A 20,069-nucleotide genomic window follows, 5' to 3' on the forward strand; every position below is an offset into this window, starting at 1 on the left:
TATCCAGTCCACAAGGGAAAGCAGCATGTGCTAAAATCATGTTTTTCCATAGAGGATTATAAACAAACAGCAATAGCCAGATGTCATTAATAATCTGAAATAAGCACATTACTATTTGCTACACCTGGGAAGAGCACAAAAATGAAATCCAAGGATAAAAATTCCAAGATTACAAGACTCTTATCTTGTTTTCTTGAAGTTTTTTTTTTTTTTCCTCACAAGCACTCAGAATTCTCATATGACGCTATTCTTGGGCTCTGATCTGACAGATAAGAGCAGAGTTCAGGATTACAATGGTTTAGTATTGGATAGAATTTTAAATCTCTTCCATCCCACAAAACCTTTAAACAAGAACACATTTTATAAAAAGAACAGAAAAAAATGTGCTTGCTACACAAAATTAAAATAATTAGAATGTGCAAGGAGCTCAAAATATTTAATACATAAAAATCAAACAGCACAAGCAATAAATGTACTATACTAATGATGGTGACAAGTAATTCAAAAATACAAAGTACAGGTGATAGATAGACCTATAAAATAATGTTTAACATTACCAGGCATCAGAAGAAATTGTACTGAAATTATATCTTACCTCAATCTAAATGGCTAGACTTAAGAAAGGAAGTAATAGATCTCATTGGAACTCAGAGAAACTGATACTCAGTACTGAGATTATCTGAAAACTACTCCAGCATCTGAGGTTGCATCTAAAGATTAGCTTCAGATGGGCTACACAGTTTTGAGATGGATACAATAGCAGTGATTGGTTTCAGATTATTACAATATCAGTGAGAATGTTTAACATGGGGATTGACAGCATGAGAGGTATGTCATTGCCTGATGGCAGAAATGGTTGTCTCTAAAAGAGTGTGAGACTAGATGTACCCTTGCATGAAAATAATCTCCCAATTGTTAGTACAAAGATGTAAAAGTGATATTGCAAGAATGATTGACAGAACAATGCAATTTTTTAAAATTTGGTGCTGCTAATTACAGCATGAGTTGGTGGAAACACAGGTTCTCATCTTTCCCCAGTCTCTTCAGTCAGAACTTCAGTGGTGGAGTGAGACACCTGTGACTTAACAACATGTCCAGGTGAGTGTACAGTGTGACACCTGAGACTTTAATAGTATGTCCTGGTGAGTGTGCTGTGTGACACATGTGACTTAACAGCAAGCATGTCTATGTGTCCGCTTTGTGAAACTTTGAAGTTCTCATTCTCATTTAAAAACATAATCCTAGGTAGACTATCATGTCTGCAAATAATGATAGTTTGACTTCTTTCTTTCCAATTTGTATCCCTTTGACCTCCTTATGTTGTCGAATTGCCCGAGCTAGTACCTCAAGTACAATATTGAAAAGATAAGGAGAGAGGGGGCAGCCCTGTCTAGTCCCTGATTTTAGTGGGATTGCTTCAAGTTTCTCTCCATTTAGTTTGATGCTGGCTACCGGTTTGCTGTATATTGCTTTTACTATGTTTAGGTATGGGCCTTGAATTCCTGTTCTCTCCAAGACTTTAAGCATGAAAGGATGCTGAATTTTGTCAAATGCTTTTTCAGCATCCAATGAAATGACCATGTGGTTTTTTTCTTTGAGTTTGTTTATGTAGTGGATTGCATTGATGGAATTCTGTATATTGAAACAACCCTGCATTCCCGGGATAAAGCCTACTTGATCATGGTGGATCATCGTTTTGATGTGTTCTTGGATTCGGTTGGCAAGAATTTTATTGAGTATTTTTGCATCGATGTTCATAAGGGAAATTGGTCTGAAGTTCTCTTTTTTTGTTGGATCTTTGTGTGGTTTTGGTATCAGCGTAATTGTGGCTTCGTAGAAGGAATTGGGTAGGGATCCTTCTGTTTCTATTTTGTGGAATATTTTGAAGAGTATTGGTGTAGTCTACCTAAGTGACCCAAAAAACTCCACTAGAGAACTCCTACAGATGATAAACAACTTCAGCAAAGTGGCAGGTTATAAAATCAACTCACGCAAATCAGTGGCCTTCCTATACTCAAAGGATAAGCAGGCTGAGAAAGAAATTAGGGAAATGACCCCCTTCACAATAGCCACAAACTGTATAAAGTATCTTGGGGTGACTCTTACCAAACATGTGAAAGATCTGTATGACAAGAACTTCAAGACTCTGAAGAAGGAAATGGAAGAAGACCTCAAAAAATGGGAAAACTTCCCATGCTCATGGATCAGTAGAATCAATATAGTTAAAATGGCCATTTTGCCAAAAGCAATATACAGATTCAATGCAATACCCATCAAAATCCCAACTCAATTCTTCACAGAGTTAGAAAGAGCAATTATCAAATTCATCTGGAATAACAAAAAACCAGGATAGCTAAAACTATTCTCAGCAAAAAAAGAAATTCTGTGGGAATCAGTATCCCTGACCTCAAGCAATACTACAGAGCAATAGTGTTAAAAACTGCATGGTATTGGTACAGTGACAGGCAGGAGGATCAATGGAACAGGATTGAAGGTCTAGAAATGTACCCACACACCTATATCTACTTGATCCTCGACAAAGAGGCTGAAAACATCCAATGGAAAAATATAGCCTTTTCAACAAATGGTGCTGGTTCAACTGGAGGTCAGCATGCAGAAGAATGCGAATTGATCCATCTTTATCGCCTTGTACTAAGCTCGAATCCAAATGGATCAAGGGCCTCCACATAAAGCCAGACACTCTGAAGCTAATAGAAAAGAAACTGGGGAAGACCATTGAGGACATTGGTACAGGGAGAAAATTTCTGAACAGAACACCAATAGCGTATGCTCTAAGAGCAAGAATTGACAAATGGGACCTCATAAAATTACAAAGTTTCTGTACGGCAAAAGACACCATCAAAAGGACAAATCGGCAACCAACAAATTGGGAAAATATCTTCACCAATCCTACATCAGATAGACAGCTAATATCCAATATATATAAAGAACTTAAGAAGTTAGACTCCAGAAAACCAAACAACCCTATTAAAAAATGGGGTACAGAGTTAAACAGGGATTCTCACCTGAAGAACTTCGGATGGCGGAGAAGCATCTTAAAAAATGCTCAACTTCATTAGTCATTAGGGAAATGCAAATCAAAACAACCCTGAGATTTCACCTTACACCAGTCAGAATGGCTAAGATTAAAAATTCAGGAGACAGCAGGTGTTGGAGAGGATGTGGAAAAAGAGGAACACTCCTCCACTGCTGGTGGGGTTGCAAATTGGTACAACCACTCTGGAAATCAGTCTGGTGGTTCCTCCGAAAACTGGGCACCTCACTTCCAGAAGATCCTGCTATACCACTCCTGGGCATATACCCAGAGGATTCCCCACCATGTAATAAGGATACATGCTCTACTATGTTCATAGCAGCCCTATTTATAATTGCCAGATGCTGGAAAGAACCCAGGTATCCCTCAACAGAAGAGTGGATGCAAAAAATGTGGTATATCTACACAATGGAGTACTATTCAGCTATTAGAAACAATGAATTCATGAAATTCTTAGGCAAATGGATGGAGCTAGAAAACATCATACTAAGTGAGGTAACCCAGACTCAAAAGGTGACTGATGGTATGCACTCACTAATAAGTGAATATTAACCTAGAAAACTGGAATACCCCAAACATAATCCATACATCAAATGAGGTACAAGAAGAAAGGAGAAGGTGCCCCTTGTTCTAGAAAGACTCAGTGAAGAAGTATAGGGCAAAACCAGAACGGGGAAGTGGGAAGGGGTGGGTGGGAGGACAGGGGGAGAAAAGGGGGCTTATGGGACTTTCGGGGAGTGGGGGCCTAGAAAAGGGGAAATCATTTGAAATGTAAATAAAAAATATATCGAATAAAAAAAGACAAAAAAATGTAAATAAAAAATATATCTAATAAAAAATATTTATTAAAAAAACATAATCCTAAAAACTTATGTTTTTATATTCTAAAATATATATCTATTGGCACAACTACATATGTGAGCATTTAGAATTTAATAAACATATACATGAAGATTAAAGGAAAAAGGATATTGTCGTCAGTGTATATGTATCGTCTGTCTTTCAAATATAGCTCATCATTTACAGTTAAAAAATAAAAGCAAGTAATAATACATGCTTGTGAACATGGGCCTGTGTACCTGGGGCAGATGCCCAGCCAGGTGTGAGAATTCTGGCAGAAGGAAGAGAGGTGAGTAGAGAAGAAAGTTGCTTGTGCTGCTGCAGCTGGCTCCACCTCCATCTTTGCTGTGCTGCCATCTTGGTTACCAGTGTTCCCCTAAGCTGAGTCGGGTCTGGTAGGCAGATGAAAGGCCACCTAGCCAAGGGGGAGTGCAGCAGAGATGCTGTTGGTGTTTCCAGAGAGCGGACCTCTTCCCAAATATTACAGCTCTCATGACAGAAGCTCTCTCAGGTGATGGAGTAGTTCTAGCACATCTTTAATTCCCAGGATAGGATTTATATAGTTTTGGGGGTAAATCAGGAGTTGACAGGAGGCACTTCTCATTGTCTTGGACTGAGAGCTTGGGGAAACCTTATTTACATGTGGGAAGGCTTAGTGCTGCTCTTATATAACTGAGAGCCACACACCTGTGGGGTGAGAGGCTGTGGGGGCTGAAACCGCAACAGGAGCAAGGGGCCCAAGGGGTGTGACCAAACTTCTGTCCCATGTAGGTGGAAGCTGCCAACCTAGTTGCTGGGTACAAAGTCGGTGCTCAACCTGGAACCATGCTACCTGTGCACAGCTCATTTCCCAACATGTAAGAATGTAGGGAAAGGAGAACCACTATACACTGCTAATTGGAATGGACATTAGTTCAGCCAGGATGGAAAAATGATACAGTATCTTCAAAACCTGAAAGTAGAAATGACATATGAAACAGTGATATTTCTTCTGAGTATATACATAAAGGACTCAAAAAACAGTCAATATATCAGAGTTTCTTGCATGTTAGTGGTTATTGCAGTACTATTCAAAATATCTAAATTCTAGAATCAGCTTCTTGTCTGTCCACAGTAGAATAAAGAAAATGCAATACTTGCAAAAATAGAAATTCAAGAAGTCATAAAGAAAAAATGAAATTGCTATTTGTAGAAATGGATGCAACAGGAGATAATCATTTTAAGTGACTTAAAGCATAAGAACATAAATATCATATTTTTCCTTTTGTAATATAAAAGTAGATGCAAAATTCTGGGACACTAATGAGCAGAGGAGAGAGGAAAGAAAAAGAAAAGGGAGAATGAGGACTAATGGGAGGGAGCATGGTCAAATTATATGAAATAGTTGTATAAAATATATCTTCATGAAGTCAGTAGTATGAATGTGCACAAAATATTAATAAGCTGTTACACAATTTAAATATTTGATTATTTCAAGTGCCTTGGTCCAAGAAACCAGTACCAGACACACACCATAAATGTAATTGACAGAAAGCAGAGAGGGGTAGTTGTAAAACATATATTAAATAAATAGCCCACACTAGAACAAATGGGGAACAGTATCCTAAATACTATCTTCAGTATGCTAACAATAGCTCTAAAATTATTAAGGGAAAGGCAAGGGAAAGGGGAAAAATGTATATATATAGAAAATGTTGGTCAAATTGTGGTAGATGCACATCTCTGTTCTAGTCAAAGAGAATGATGCTGCTGCCAACAATGGTTTTATGAAATCTGAGCAAGGTTGGAAATCATTTTGGAAATGGTTTAAGAAGTCCTCATAAATCCTGAAGTAAGGATTGTTGGGTCTCTATGACAACAATGGGCAACTATGACAAGTAGACACTAGGTAAAACCGTATATAATTACATGTAAAGAAGGTGGTTATTTATATTTTTATAAAAAGAAGCGGAACTATGACAAGTTGTGGAGAACATTTTGGTGTTAACAAGGAAAGAGGGGGATACTAAGTGGATCCAGGAAAAAAAAAAACATCAGTAATACTCTCAATCACCCTGAAGTACACTGAAAAATATGCCTTACAAAAAATAATTTCATTGAGATTAGCTAAAGTACTTAGGGAATCGAGGTGAGATAGAAAGTTTTGCAAAAAAATAATGAGATTCAAAGTACAAGTTACATGATATTGAACAAAAAGGGGGACTGCAGAAATGATGCAGTGGTTAAGAGTACTTATTAATCTTGCAGAGGACTAGAGTTTAGTTCTCAACATTCATATGACAGCTCACAACTGCCTGTAACTTCAGCTCCGGACAACTCAAGTCCTCTTTTGTCTTATTATGCCCCCATACACATGCACATACACACAAACAAATAATGGATAAATAACCACAATGTTTAAAGTATCCATTGAAAATACATTATTTTCTTTTCCTTTCATTGGATATTTTTAATTTACATTTCAAATGATATCCTCTTTCCAGGTCTCCCCTGGAAATCCCCTATCCAATCTCTCCTATCCTTATCTCTATGAGGTACTCCCCCAACGATTCACCTACTCCGAACTTTAAGCCTTGGCATTCCCCTACACTGGGGCCCTGATGTGAAACAAGTTGAATAGCAATTTTCAGTGTGTAGTATTTTTCAAGACTTTGTGTTTCATAAAAATAAATGTTAGTAGCAAAAGTCCATAAGTACTGAAAAGGTGTTCAACATTCTGAGCTATCAAGGGAATATGAATCAAAAATACTTTCAGATCCCATCTTATCTCAGTCTAGATGCCCAAAAACAGGTGAATGAATAATAAAATTGCAATATATGTAGTCAATGGAATTTATTCTGGTGTAAAGAAATGAAACTGGAAATCTTCATAAAATAGATAGATATATAAAGTATTAAACACAGCAAGATGACCTAGAATCAAAGATAAATATCATATGTTCACTTTCCTATGAACATTCCTTTCTAGCTTTTAGTATTTATATATGTGTGTATATGTGTGGGTATGAATGTGGGTTTAGGGTATGAAATTCGAAAGGAGACTATGGGAAGACCAAGAGAGGTGTTGAAGAAGCAGACCGAGGAGATGCAGCAGAAGGTGATGACCTAAGTGTGGAAGATTACAGCAGTGAAGATGAGTCATAAAAAATCAACAACAAATTGTTTAAAAACACAGAATGATCTCTACTGTGAATACAGAATGATTACTGTTTGGTATTAATTTATTTTAAAAGAATAAATAAACAGAAATGAAAGGAAATAAAATGAAACTTATAAATGAATGAATGAAATGGGTATTTCATACAGTTCAGAACAAACAATATGAATAGTTTATGCTTTTAAACTGTATTTTAGGTCATATGAAGAGTTTTATGCCAATGCCTTTCTAGCACTGACTCATATCCTAAGAAGATCAGAATGTAAGATAAAATCACTATTAGCAACCGTTGAGAAGAAAGTACACAGTATTTAAGACTATATCCACTATAAACTTTACTCACCCTACTAAATATAAAACTAATAATTTGATAAATTTTTTTATGATTTTGGAGATGTATAAAGTATTGCCTGCTAACACAAACTGTACTATTTAAGAATGACCAAAAAATCAGTTCATTTTTTAGTAAAATAAGCCTAATTACATATTATTCATTTATTATTTCATTCTATTTTTTTCTGACAGCCTTTTCTGGTAGTCTTCTTTTAGTCTTAAATTTATAGCCACCTTTTGGATTGTCCCTTTTAGTACTGAAATTAAAGGTATGGAGATTCTGTACACCTTCCTCCTAATTTTTTACAAGATTATGTTGTATGTTCTAATAATGATTAACTAAGATGAGTCCCTATCCCTTAATTGATACCATTTAATCCTATGCTTGCAACACTTTGACTCCTCCTGAAAACCCATCTAGTTCTGGATTAATTGCAAAGTGTCATGCAAATCAAAGTTCTGTAACTGTAATGACTGATACTATTCTTGTCAATGAGTAAAAAAAAAAAAAAAGAATGTATGTTCTCTGTCCAATGTCTATCTCACCATAATGTCATACCACATATCTTGTAATATAGGTCCAAAAATGAAAAGATTCAAAAGTCGCAGGATATGGGGGATATAAGGCAAAAGGAAATCCAACAAAAACATACTTTGTTTCAAATGAGATAATGATGGTTAATAACTGGTATGATAATTTTATAATTAAAAAAGTACCCAGTTATGTTGATGACCTTACAGAGAAAAATTGTTTATTTCATTTTTCCAAAGATTAAGAGAGTGCTGCCTCTGTATTATGCAGTGTTTTTAATAGCCTACACTATCTGGCAATCCAGGGTTTTTAGTGTCACCTTATATATAAAATTCTCCTGTAATTTCTTTCATTAATAAATGTATTTACTTACTACTGGATTGCAGCCCCTCCCTCCTCTCTTTCCAGTCCCACTGTTAAAAATCCCTCCTTCTCTTACCCTTTCTCCTTCTCCTGTGAGAAGTGGAACTTCCCCACCCTTGGGTACCACTATATCCTGGGACATCAAGTATCAAGAGCACAAAGAACTTCCATACCACTGAGGTCCAACCAGGCAGTCCAGCTAGGGGTAGGGAGATCGAATGGCAGTCACTAAGGTTAGAGACAGATAGCCCCTTTCCAAATGTTAGGAGCCTCATATGAATACCAAGCTGCACATCTGCTACAAAAGAGTGCCAATCCCAGCCCTTGCATGCGCTTTGGTTGGTGGTTGAGTCTCTGTGAGTACACATGGTGCACAGGTTAGTTGACTCTATAGGTCATCTTCTTATGGTGTCTTTCACCCCTCTGTCTCATTAAGACCTATTCCTCTGCCAGTTCACAAGATCCCCCAAGCTCTACCTGATGTTTTTTTTATTATTATTAGATATATTCTTTATTTACATTTCAAATGATTTGCCCTTTTCTAGCCCCCCACTCCCCGAAAGTCCCGCAAGCCCCCTTCTCTCCCCCTGTCCTCCCACCCACCCCTTCCCACTTCCCCGTTCTGGTTTTGCCAAATACTGCTTCACTGAGTCTTTCCAGAACAAGGGGCCACTCCTCCTTTCTTCTTGTACCTCATTTGATGTGTGGACTATGTTTTGGGTATTCCAGTTTTCTAGGTTAATATCCACTTATTAGTGAGTGCATACCATGATTCACCTTTTGAGTCTGGGTTACCTCACTTAGTATGATGTTCTCTAGCTCCATCCATTTGCCTAAGAATTTCATGAATTCATTGTTTCTAATGGCTGAAGAGTACTTCATTGTGTAGATATACCACATTTTTTGCATCCACTCTTCTGTTGAGGGATACCTGGGTTCTTTCCAGCATCTGGCAATTATAAATAGGGCTGCTATGAACATAGTAGAGCATGTATCGTTATTACATGGTAGGGAATCCTCTGGGTATATGCCCAGGAATGGTATAGCAGGATCTTCTGGAAGTGAGGTGCCCAGTTTTCAGAGGAACTGCCAGACTGATTTCCAGAGTGGTTGTACCAATTTGCAACCCCACCAGCAGTGGAGGAGTGTTCCTCTTTCTCCACACCCTCTCCAACACCTGCTATGTCCTGAATTTTTAATCTTAGCCTTTAATCTTACAGATTCAATCTAATCTCCATCAAAATTATAACTCAATTCTTCATATAGTTAGAAAGAGCAATTTCCAAATTCATCTTGAATAACAAAAGCCCAGCATAGTGAAAATGATCCTAGCAATAAAAGAACTTCTGGCAGAATCACTATCCCTGACCTCAAGCTATACTGCAGAGCAATTGTGATAAAAACTGCATGGTATCAGTACAGTGACAGGCAGGTAGATCAATGGAATAGAATTGAAGACCCAAAAATAAACCCATACACCTATGGGCATTTGATCTTTGACCAAGGAGCTAAAACCATCCAGTATTTAAAAAAAAGACAGCATTTTCAACAAATGGTACTTGTTGAACTGGAGGTTAGCATGTAAAAGAAGACAAATCAATCCATTCTTATTTCCTTGTACCAAGCTCAAGTCCAACCCATAGAGGGCTAATATGCAATATATACATAGAACTCAAGAAGTTAGACACCAAAGAACCAAATAACCCTATTAAAAATGGAGAACAAAGCTAAACAAAGAATTCTCAAAAGAGGAATAGTGAATGGCTGGAAAGCACCTAAAGATATGTTTAACATCCTTAGACATCAGGGAAATGCAAATCAAAACAACACTGAGATTTTACCTTACGCCACTCAGAATGCCTCAGGGGACAGCACATGCTGGCCAAGATGTGGAGAAAGAGGAATACTCCTCCATTGATGGTGGGTTTGCAAGCTGACACAACCACTCTCGAAATCAATTTGGCGGTTCCTCAGAAAATTCGACATAGTACTACCTGATGACTCAGGTTTACCACTCCTGGGCATATACCCAGAAGATGCCCCAACATGTAATAAAAACATATGCTCCACTAGGTTTATAGCAGCCTAATTTATAGTATCCAGAAGCTAGAAACAACCCAGATGTCCCTTCACAGAGGAATGGATACAGAAAATGTACATTTACACAATTGAGTACTACTCAGCTATTTAAAACATGAAATTCTTAGGCAAATGGATGGAACTTGAAAATATCATCCTGAGTGAGAAATCCCATTCACAAAAGAACACACATGGTATGCACTCACTAATAAGTGGATATTGGACTAGTAGCTTGGAATACCAAGATATAATTCACAGACTACATGAAGCTCAAGAAGAAGAAAGAGCAAAATGTGGATACTTTGATCCTTCTTAGAAGGGAGATAAAAATACCCATGGGAGGAGATCCAGAGACAAAGTGTGGAGCAGAGACTGGCCAAGAGACTACCCCTCCCCACCCCACCCCATCCCCATCCCTGGTGATCCATTGCATCTATTATAGATGCCAACAAGTATTTGCTGATAGGAGCCTGATAAAGCTGTCTCCTGAGAGTCTCTACCAGTGCCTGACAAATACAGAAGTAGATGTTCACAGTTAACCAATGGACTGAGCACAGGGTCCCCAATGGAGCGGCTAGAGAAAGGACCCAAGGTGCTGAAGGGGTTTGCAGCCCCATGGGAGGAACAACAACACGAACCAACCAGTATACCCAGCGCTTCCAGGGACTAAACCACCATCCAAAGAATACACATAGAAGGACCCATGGCTCCAGCAGCATATGTAGCAGAGGATGGCCTTAACTGACATCAATAGGAGGGGAGGCCTTTGGTCCTGAGAAGGCTAGATGCCCCAGTGTAAGGGAATGCCAGGACATGGAAGCAGGAGTGGGTGGGTTTGTGAACAGGGGGAGGGGGAATGGGATGTGGGTTTTGGAGGGGACACGAGGAAAGAGGATAACATTTGAAATGTAAATAAAGAAAATATCTAATAAAAGTAAAATTAAAAATTCTACCAAATACGAACAGTTAGTTAACTTGGTTACCATATATTTAAATTTCACAAAACCAAGTCATGCCTGTAACGATTTAAATGGACTTGTTCAGCCTTCTGCATTTGACTGTGGTCTCTAAGTACAAACTCAAGTGAGATAATAAATACCAACAAGGTATTCATAATCATTATCAGTGGTTAAATGTTATTACAGCTTTAGTCCTCCACAGTTTGGACAAGTCCATCATCTTCCATCATCTCAGTGGGAAATTTATAAAACTTTTCATCTAAGGACTATGAGAACTCATGGTTCATCCTAAAGCCATTGCTTCTTAAAGATTTGAATTTTTATGCCACTTAGTAGATGTAAAATTAATATAACTAAAGTGGAATTGAAGTTTTAGAGGTTATGCCTAGAGATTAAATTCACTTTAAACAACTCTTTCATATACTTAGACATTGTTTTAATTATTTGCAACATACATTTTCAGACATTTGAAGCAATGTACCTCGATTCACTAAAACATACACTAAGAAGTTGATATGTAAGCAGATAAAAACATGGCTTAGTGAGTAACAGTCTGGTCTGTAAAAGCTAGAAGTCTTATGTTTAAAACCGCAGACCTATTGCTGAAGTTGAGGTTAACCAGCCACATTCATAACCCCAGGGTTGAAAAAAGAAGAAAAGTATAGCCCTGAAGCTCACCAGCCAGCCATCTTAGCTGAAAAGCAATTTCAGCTTCAGTGAAAGAGGCACTCTCAAAAAACTATTGTAAAGAGCATCAAAGGAAGAATACTAATGCTTTCTGGCTTCAACATGCAAACTCATGTGTATGTGCAATCCCTCATATACACCACACACACACACACACACACACACACACACACACACACACACACTCGCAAGATGTAAGGCTCCCACTATGTTCATAGCAGCCTTATAATAGCCAGAATCTGGAAAGAACCGGATGTCCCTCAATGGAGGAATGGATACAGAAAATGTGGTATATTTACACAATGGAATACTATTCAGCATTTAAAGACAATTAATTCTAAGGCAAATGGTTGGAACTAGAAAATGATATGGTTTTCTTAGACTCACGGATAGTGAACTTTTTGAGGAGTCTTGACAAATATAGGTTTTATGAGGACCTTCCATGGAGCCAAAATATATGATAATTTTATGGTGTTTCAGGAGACTCATTTGGCTCATGATATGATAAAATTATTGGATGTTCTTGGAGAACATTTCAGGCCATAACTGGACAACATGTTTTTTTTTTCCTGTTTGATACAAAACAAAAACTAGCCCCATACTTCAGGGAACAAATATACACAGAATGAGGGAAAGAACAAAGATGATTAATACACAAATATGGTGCACATTTCTCAAAAACATTCTTGAACAATTTTAACTTGTATAAAATCAAGGTTTACTTTTGTCATTTGCTTCAGAGATAGAAAAATGCAACAGGAATAATTCTGTCCCTGGGTTCCAGAATTTTCTTTTGTATTATAACAAGGACAAAAATATATGCTTAAAGAAAGTTAGGAAAAGAAGAAAACATTCAAAGAATGGAGTATGTGCTATAACATGGGCATAAGATATATAGAAACACAGACATAGAACATTCATATCCATTAATATGGCACCAGAAAAATACCAGGATTGCTGTTGACAATATTGTTAAGGGAACCCTTGCAATTTTAGACAGGATATCCAAAGAAATTCTTTTATGTTCCATGTAAGTATCTATTTGAAAGACAATTTTTAAAAATGAACCTACTGGTAGACATGTTCTTTTTCCCTTAAACTTTCCCTTTGAAGTATACTTCTATAAAAAGACATGTAATTTTATACACTAGTGATGTTTTCAATATATTTATTTCCCATTAAAATCCCATCATGATATTCTGCTACCTTTACAGACGAAATGTCACTGGCCACTTCTGTTGAATGAGCTTCTTTGTTATACCACATTAAGAGTTTTTTAAAAAAATGCAATGTTCATTTTTAGAGAGAACAAGAGACAATATTACTTATTCAACGATGTTAGCTTTTTCTATAATGGAATTAAAGCAACATCATTTCAGCAAATTTCCTTTTTACACTAATACCACACTCCATTATTTTATACATCAAGGCACTTTAGGAACTCTCACTTGCTTTTAATCTATCACTTACTAGTGGCAATTACTACTTTGCTTCAGGTCTTGATGCTCTTTAGAATTCTAACTTGTGAAACAATATTGTTCTTGTAATTGTTTAAAAACCTCAGAAACAGAAAAAAAAAATCCTTATCTATATCACAACTCTTGAACATTCTGTATTCATTCTACTTATTTTACTGTAACATGTTTTAAATTTAAGGTGGTTTTGAATGTTCTCTTTGAACAAGAGGGAGGTAAAAATCAAGAAATCACTCTCACAGGACTAATGCACAGAAAAGTGCATTAATGAGGTTTCATAGAAGTAGACATATAGCGATGTTGCAAAATTAAGTTTTAAAAAGTACTTGAATTAAAAAGTACATCTAATATCTATGCCCATGTGAAATGAAATACTTGCTGTGTTTGACTTGGGGAGGGGGAGCAGTTCTTGTGAAAAACATCCAAATGAATGAGACATCATTCAGAAGTCAGTAAATGGCTTCAATGGGAAGAGAAAGAAAGATCAAAGTACATAGACAATGCATGGGTGGGCAGGAGATGTCAATGTGCAGACAAGAGATACAAATGATTAAAGTAGGCGAGTTGAAGGTGTTGAAACAAATATATTCTCTTTAGAAGCAAAATGACTATCAAAAAGGGTGGGATATTAGAAGATATAGCTAAGAAATGCTTATTTCTTAAAATGCCAGATTAGGATCACAGAGAAATGACTATGATTACTGGAAAATTCCATAAATACTGATCATCATAGTCCTGCCTTAAAGTTACAAAAGCAGGGCATATTTCTGAGAAAGGCATTTATTTATTTATACATTGTTATATAAAAGCATTTCACAATGTTCAACATCCTGTTTTGAAGTCCAGATTATAAATTATATTTTAAAAACCGGATTCCTAGTACTAGAAATTTGTTTTTAGTTGCAAAAGTTCAACATATTGCATCCCACAAATATTCACTGATTTCTTTTCTGATTAATATTACTAATAAGCAAGAATTATTGCTCTAAGTAAGAAACATAGATACGGGTGAGATCGCTACTTTCTCTCTGTCCAAAGCGGGCCCAACCAGGCACAGGAACAGTGGAGCTGCTGGGACATGATCCTTCCTGTCTCCATCAGCACACAGGAGCTAAAGCTGTCGCCTGAGAGGCTCTGACCATGCTTGACAAATATAGAAGTAGATGCTCTCAATCAACCATTGGACTGAGCACAGTTCTCCAATGTAGGAGTGAGAGAAATGACCCAAGGAGATGAAGGGATTTGCAGCCCCATAGCAGGAACAACAATACGAACCAACCAACCATTAACTCAGAGCTCCCAGGGACTAAACCACCCACAAAAGAGTACACAAGGAGGGACCCATGGCTCCAGCAACATGTGTAGCCAAGGATGGCCTTGTTGGACATCAATGGGAAGAGAGCCTCTTTTTCCTGTGAAGGCTCAATACCTAGTGTAGGGGAATACCAGGCCAGGGAAGCAGGAGTGGGTAGGTTGGTGAACAGGGGGAGGTGGAATGGGATAGGGGATTTTCAGAGCAGAAACCAAGAAAGGGGAAAACATTTGAGGTGCAAATAAATATTTAAAAAAACATAGATATGGAGCAAGTGTACCAAGGTTAGCTAATATGATCCTTGGGATAGGAAAACCATTCTACCACGCAACTATAGGCACAAAGCCCATTAGTTGCTTTAGCTGTCTATTCTTAAATTTAAAGTTTCCAACAAAACAATGTCTTTAATAAATCTTTAGATTCCATAAATTGACACTACTATCTACACACTACATTTCCTCATACACCCCACCCCCTGCAACACACATAGGCACACATACAATATCCTGTTTTAAGCAGCATATACTTCAAAGTTCAGGTAAATCACTAGAAGGCAGGAAAGAAAATCAGAACATTGTTTTCTTTTGTCCTCATGAGCAAAAGAATAATACAAATGACATATCTGGATGTAGTAACTAGAGAGGAAAATCAAGGTTGGCAGCATTTCACCAAAAGGAAGTTTGTGTAATATAGACTTTGTTTTGTGCTTTATTATCCATATTTGAAATGAAATACAGGAAGATTCAACAGCAATCAGGCAGCTGGCCATTGTGCCTGTAGCAATACAGGCACCACAAAGGAAGGCTGACTCATCCCCATGTGCCACTAAACCACAGTTTCGTGTCTACCAACAACTTTTATTGCACTTGGGGTTTGTTAATAGCTTATTAAAGTGATGGCTACATTCAAAACTCCCATTTATGATTGTTGATATCTCATTACCCCTACATGACCACTTTAGCATAACCAAGTCTTAATTCGTATCCTACATTAACCATTCTCCATTTACACTAATCTCTGTCAACATTCATTATTCCTAGTGATTGGTTGTTATATTAACTTACTTAATTTTCATCATTATTTCCCATAAATCAGTGAGTAGAAAAACGTGGATATCATGGTGAACTTGGTAAGAGAGCTATCTAATAGAACCACAGAATGATTCCAGGGATGTAGTACATTGCATTCAATGGCTCAGATTCAGATAAATAAGGAAGTTATGAATAAATGTAGGCAGTAAATTCAACTGAAATAATTTCAAGATTTGCTAACTTTTGGCATCAGTTTGAAATTCCTTAAGTGTAACCACATCATTTCAGCTTTCAATAAAGAATATTACTTTTTAGTGGGGAAAAAAGAAACCCTTGAATAGGGTTCTATCAGGTAAGTTACTTTTAGCATTGCTTTATTTTTTTCCCTGAAAAGGAGAATTAGGAAGCAGTTAAGACATATGAGAACATGTCTGCAAGTAATTTTTTAAATATCAATAAGATACCCAAAAAGTGGGTTTAAAAATTAGTCATAGAATGTCCTTTGTAAGAATAGAAAAACTTAAAAACCAGCATGTCATAGTACTTTTTTTTCAGACTAGGAAAAGATAAGCATATATTTCAATAAATGAAGTCAGAATTATTACATGCAATAGAAAAGATTACACTTTATTCTCAATAACAACCTCATCTTGGGATTCCATTATAATTTGACTACAGATAATATAGGTTAGTCTATGTATGAGGGCTAATTATTATTATTAGCAATATTTATGCTTGAAATTTTTAATTTATAAAATTATAAAATTTACCCAACTTCATGAGCTTTAAAGAGAGATGCCAATCCCAATTTGCTGATTCATAATCAAGCATTTTATCCATATGGTCAAGAACTTTAATCTGGGACTAAGAGTTCCAAGGACCTTGAAATTAAACATAAAAGTTATATGACATATATGTTTTTCTCTCCTGAGGAGAGCATCAGATTATCAAAAGGGACCATGACATAAGATACATTAAGTATTGCGTTATTGAACTGTTTTTATTTAGGTATAGGTTTATGTAAATACCACATTCATTTTCATAGTGTAAGGGTCCAAAATCAAATCACTGAAGGAATACTCCAGACTCAGATAGTATGAAAGACAAATAGTGTTTCAAAGATACATCTAGTATGCAAGGATTACCATTGTTTCCAAATGGCAATAACTACAGAGCTATTGGAATTCCTTTTGTAACAGGACTGCTTAACTGCTTCTGAGATAACAACAGACTTCTAAAACTCAGGGCACATTCCAAGGGGTTACAGAAGCCATTAACTGAAGGGCATAAAAAGATATACACTACAGGACCCCAAGTGCAAAATCAGCAGATATTGACTTAATTTGTCAAAACTTCAAAGATGGCTTAGTTAAAGTCTAAAAATTTTCCATAACCCTGCAAGCTAATAACAAATGGTGAAAGTTAAGATAATTGTTCCTAGTGTATTTGCATGTAGACATTCTCTGTTACAACCTCTTATTAAAATTATGGTGGAATTTATGTACAGAACCTCTTATTCAAATTATGGTGGAATTTATGTGAGGTTTTCTCCCCAGGTGAGCACATGCTCAGAGAGTCCTACAATTATTAAGAGCAAAGGGCAAAGATTGTAACCATCCAGCAATCATGGACAAACTGGGTTTACCTGAAAGGGCAGACTCCAGGTAGGCTAGGCAATTGTGGCAAAACAAGGTCTGATTAGCCCACTCAAGGCTGAGCAAAGGGTAAAATTTCTCCTTTTTATATTTTTAAAATATTAGCTGGTCTGAGACATAAAATTTACTTATGCTCCATAGCCCTGCCCAGGAATTATGGTGGCTGGCGGCCATGGTTGGCAACTGTGACTGTCTTAGGTCTAAGTCTATGCTCTCTCTTACCCATCTCTGAGGACATGCGCAGCTTGCTTGTGGTTATTTGCACAAACATGGCCTTTTACTGTTTATTATGAATAAATATGGCCTTTTGGCACATGCCTAGTTCTTAGAAGAGACATAAAACATCAGTGGCCCATCTTTGACTACCGGCCCTCATAGCACACCTTTTTCCCATTCAGACCAAAGCCACAAAGGACATATCAAAGTTGCATGCTGCATATGTACTTAAAGCATTGTTCCATAATGATGAACAACTGCCATTGTGGATGGCTGAGATTGCTGAAAACAATCTTGTATGAAAGCAACCAATCTGTTCAAAATAAAAGGTCCAAAAATTAAGAGCAACAGAATTATAATTAATGGTCCAAGAAATGTAGAAATTAATGTTGTAAGCCATGGAGAAGTAGAAAAGGAAGATTCAAACCATCCCTGATTCTGTTTTCTTTCTCTTTTCCTTTTTGTGAATCCTTCTCTATCTCTAGCCTTAAAATCCTTTATTACTCTTGAATGATCTATGTAAAAACAATGTTCTTCATGGACAGCCATGCTCCCTGTGGAAGGAATAAAAGATCAAGTCCCATCATGTTCTAAAGAACTATCTCAGACAAGGATGTTAGAGACTCTTGCAAATAGAGGTTCCTATCCTTTCTATATCTGTATCTATTATTGCTGTTCTAAGAAACTCATAATTCTCTCCTTACAAAACTAGGGCAGAAGAACCTATAGCTGCTCCTCCCACAAAAGCACATGGAGTCACTAGTTCCCAATCCTTGGTAACAAATTTCTCTATTGATAGTGGAATTTCTTCCAGCAGGCATATCCATCAACTTATAGCGTTGTTTACCATTACCACAATTTCTAGGCCTCCCAAACTGTTGAATATAAAAAAGAAAAAGTGGATCAGGGACAATTGCTCAATATAGCTTCCCTATCATCATTTACAGGACACTCTACAAGATCACAATCAACATCATTCTTTGTCCCAGCATCAGCATGTCTCATTAACCTCTCTGGCAGCTAGCGTGTTCCTTCAGCATCCTGTGCAAAATAAACACAAATATGTCCTCTTCCCCACACTCAGAGTTCCTTGGCATTGAAATTTTAAATTGTTGTGGTATATGGGGGATGTGATTCCCCCTTTTTGTTTTTTGTTTGTTTGTTCTTTTAAGCCAATTTTTCAGAGTGTGATGTGCATGGTCAAAAATTCCTTGTCCCATTGGATTATAAGGAATTCCAGTTTTATGTTCAATTCCAAAGTTTTTACAAAACTGTATGAAGTTGTTTCCAATATAAGCAGGCCCATTATCTGTCTTGATGGTTTTGGCAATCCCATAACATTGAAAGTCTGTAAAAATGATCAATTACATTTCTAGAATCTTCTTCTATATGTAGAAAAGCAAAAACGAATCCTGCACAGTGTCAATACAGACATGTATGTATTTTTTTTTTTGAGACAGGGTTTCTCTGTATAGCCTGGCTGTCCTGGAACTCACTCTGTAGACCAGGCTGGCCTTGAACTCAGAAATCCACCTGTCTCTACCTCCCAAGTGCTGGGATTACAGGCATGTGCCACCATGCCCGACTCGACGTGTATGTATTTCAATTTTCCAAATTCTGAATAATGAGTTATATCCATTTGCCAAATATGATTGGGTGTAAGGCCTCATGGATTAACCCCTAAATGAGGAACTAATAAGACAGTCGGGGCATTCTTTTCCAATCATTCTATCCTGCTAGAATGTTAGTGTTCTTATGTCCGAGCCTTCAGATGTGACTAAAGAGATGAAATTTATAATGATCACATTTTCCCAAAACAATAGTATCTAAAACTAAACCTTGTCCTATTAAAGCTCTGTCAGTACAGTCATTGTCTTCAGCTAAAGGTCCAAGAAGATCAGAATGAGCTCTTATATGACCAATATAAAAAGTTTTTTTTTTCCTAGCAAGAATGATGTTTTGCAGTTGTGAAAATAGAAATCCAGCTGGTGTATTGAAATGAAATGTACCACAAGTTTCCAACAAAGGAACTGACTGAGCTACATATAGACTATCAGTAAAAAGATTAAAAGCATCGTTTACAGACTGAAAAACATTTAGTATTGCTGTAAGTTCTGCCAGCTGAGCAGAAATCCCAGGAGTCTCTATGATTACCTGTTGATTATTTATAAGACATCCTGTACGTCCTTTAGAGGAACCATCAGTAAATATTAAAAGAGCATTCTGTAGAGGTTATAAAGATACCATATTAGGAAATATAACCTTAAGTACATTTAGAAATTTCATCAGACTATCTTGAGGATATTGATTATCCACACTGCCTTCAAGTCCTATTTGAGCAAGCAACCAATCCATACTATGCTGCTTTAATCAAT

General features: G+C 36.9%; 1 pseudogene; it reads left to right on the forward strand.

Moving 5' to 3' along the window:
• Positions 1-806: 806 nt before the first annotated feature.
• LOC127680266 (NADH dehydrogenase [ubiquinone] 1 alpha subcomplex subunit 10, mitochondrial-like) overlaps positions 807-20,069 on the forward strand; it is a 68,024-nt pseudogene continuing 48,761 nt past the window's right edge.

The sequence above is a fragment of the Apodemus sylvaticus genome, chromosome 3 (assembly GCF_947179515.1).
Source record: "Apodemus sylvaticus chromosome 3, mApoSyl1.1, whole genome shotgun sequence".
Classification (NCBI taxonomy): Eukaryota; Metazoa; Chordata; class Mammalia; order Rodentia; family Muridae; genus Apodemus; species Apodemus sylvaticus.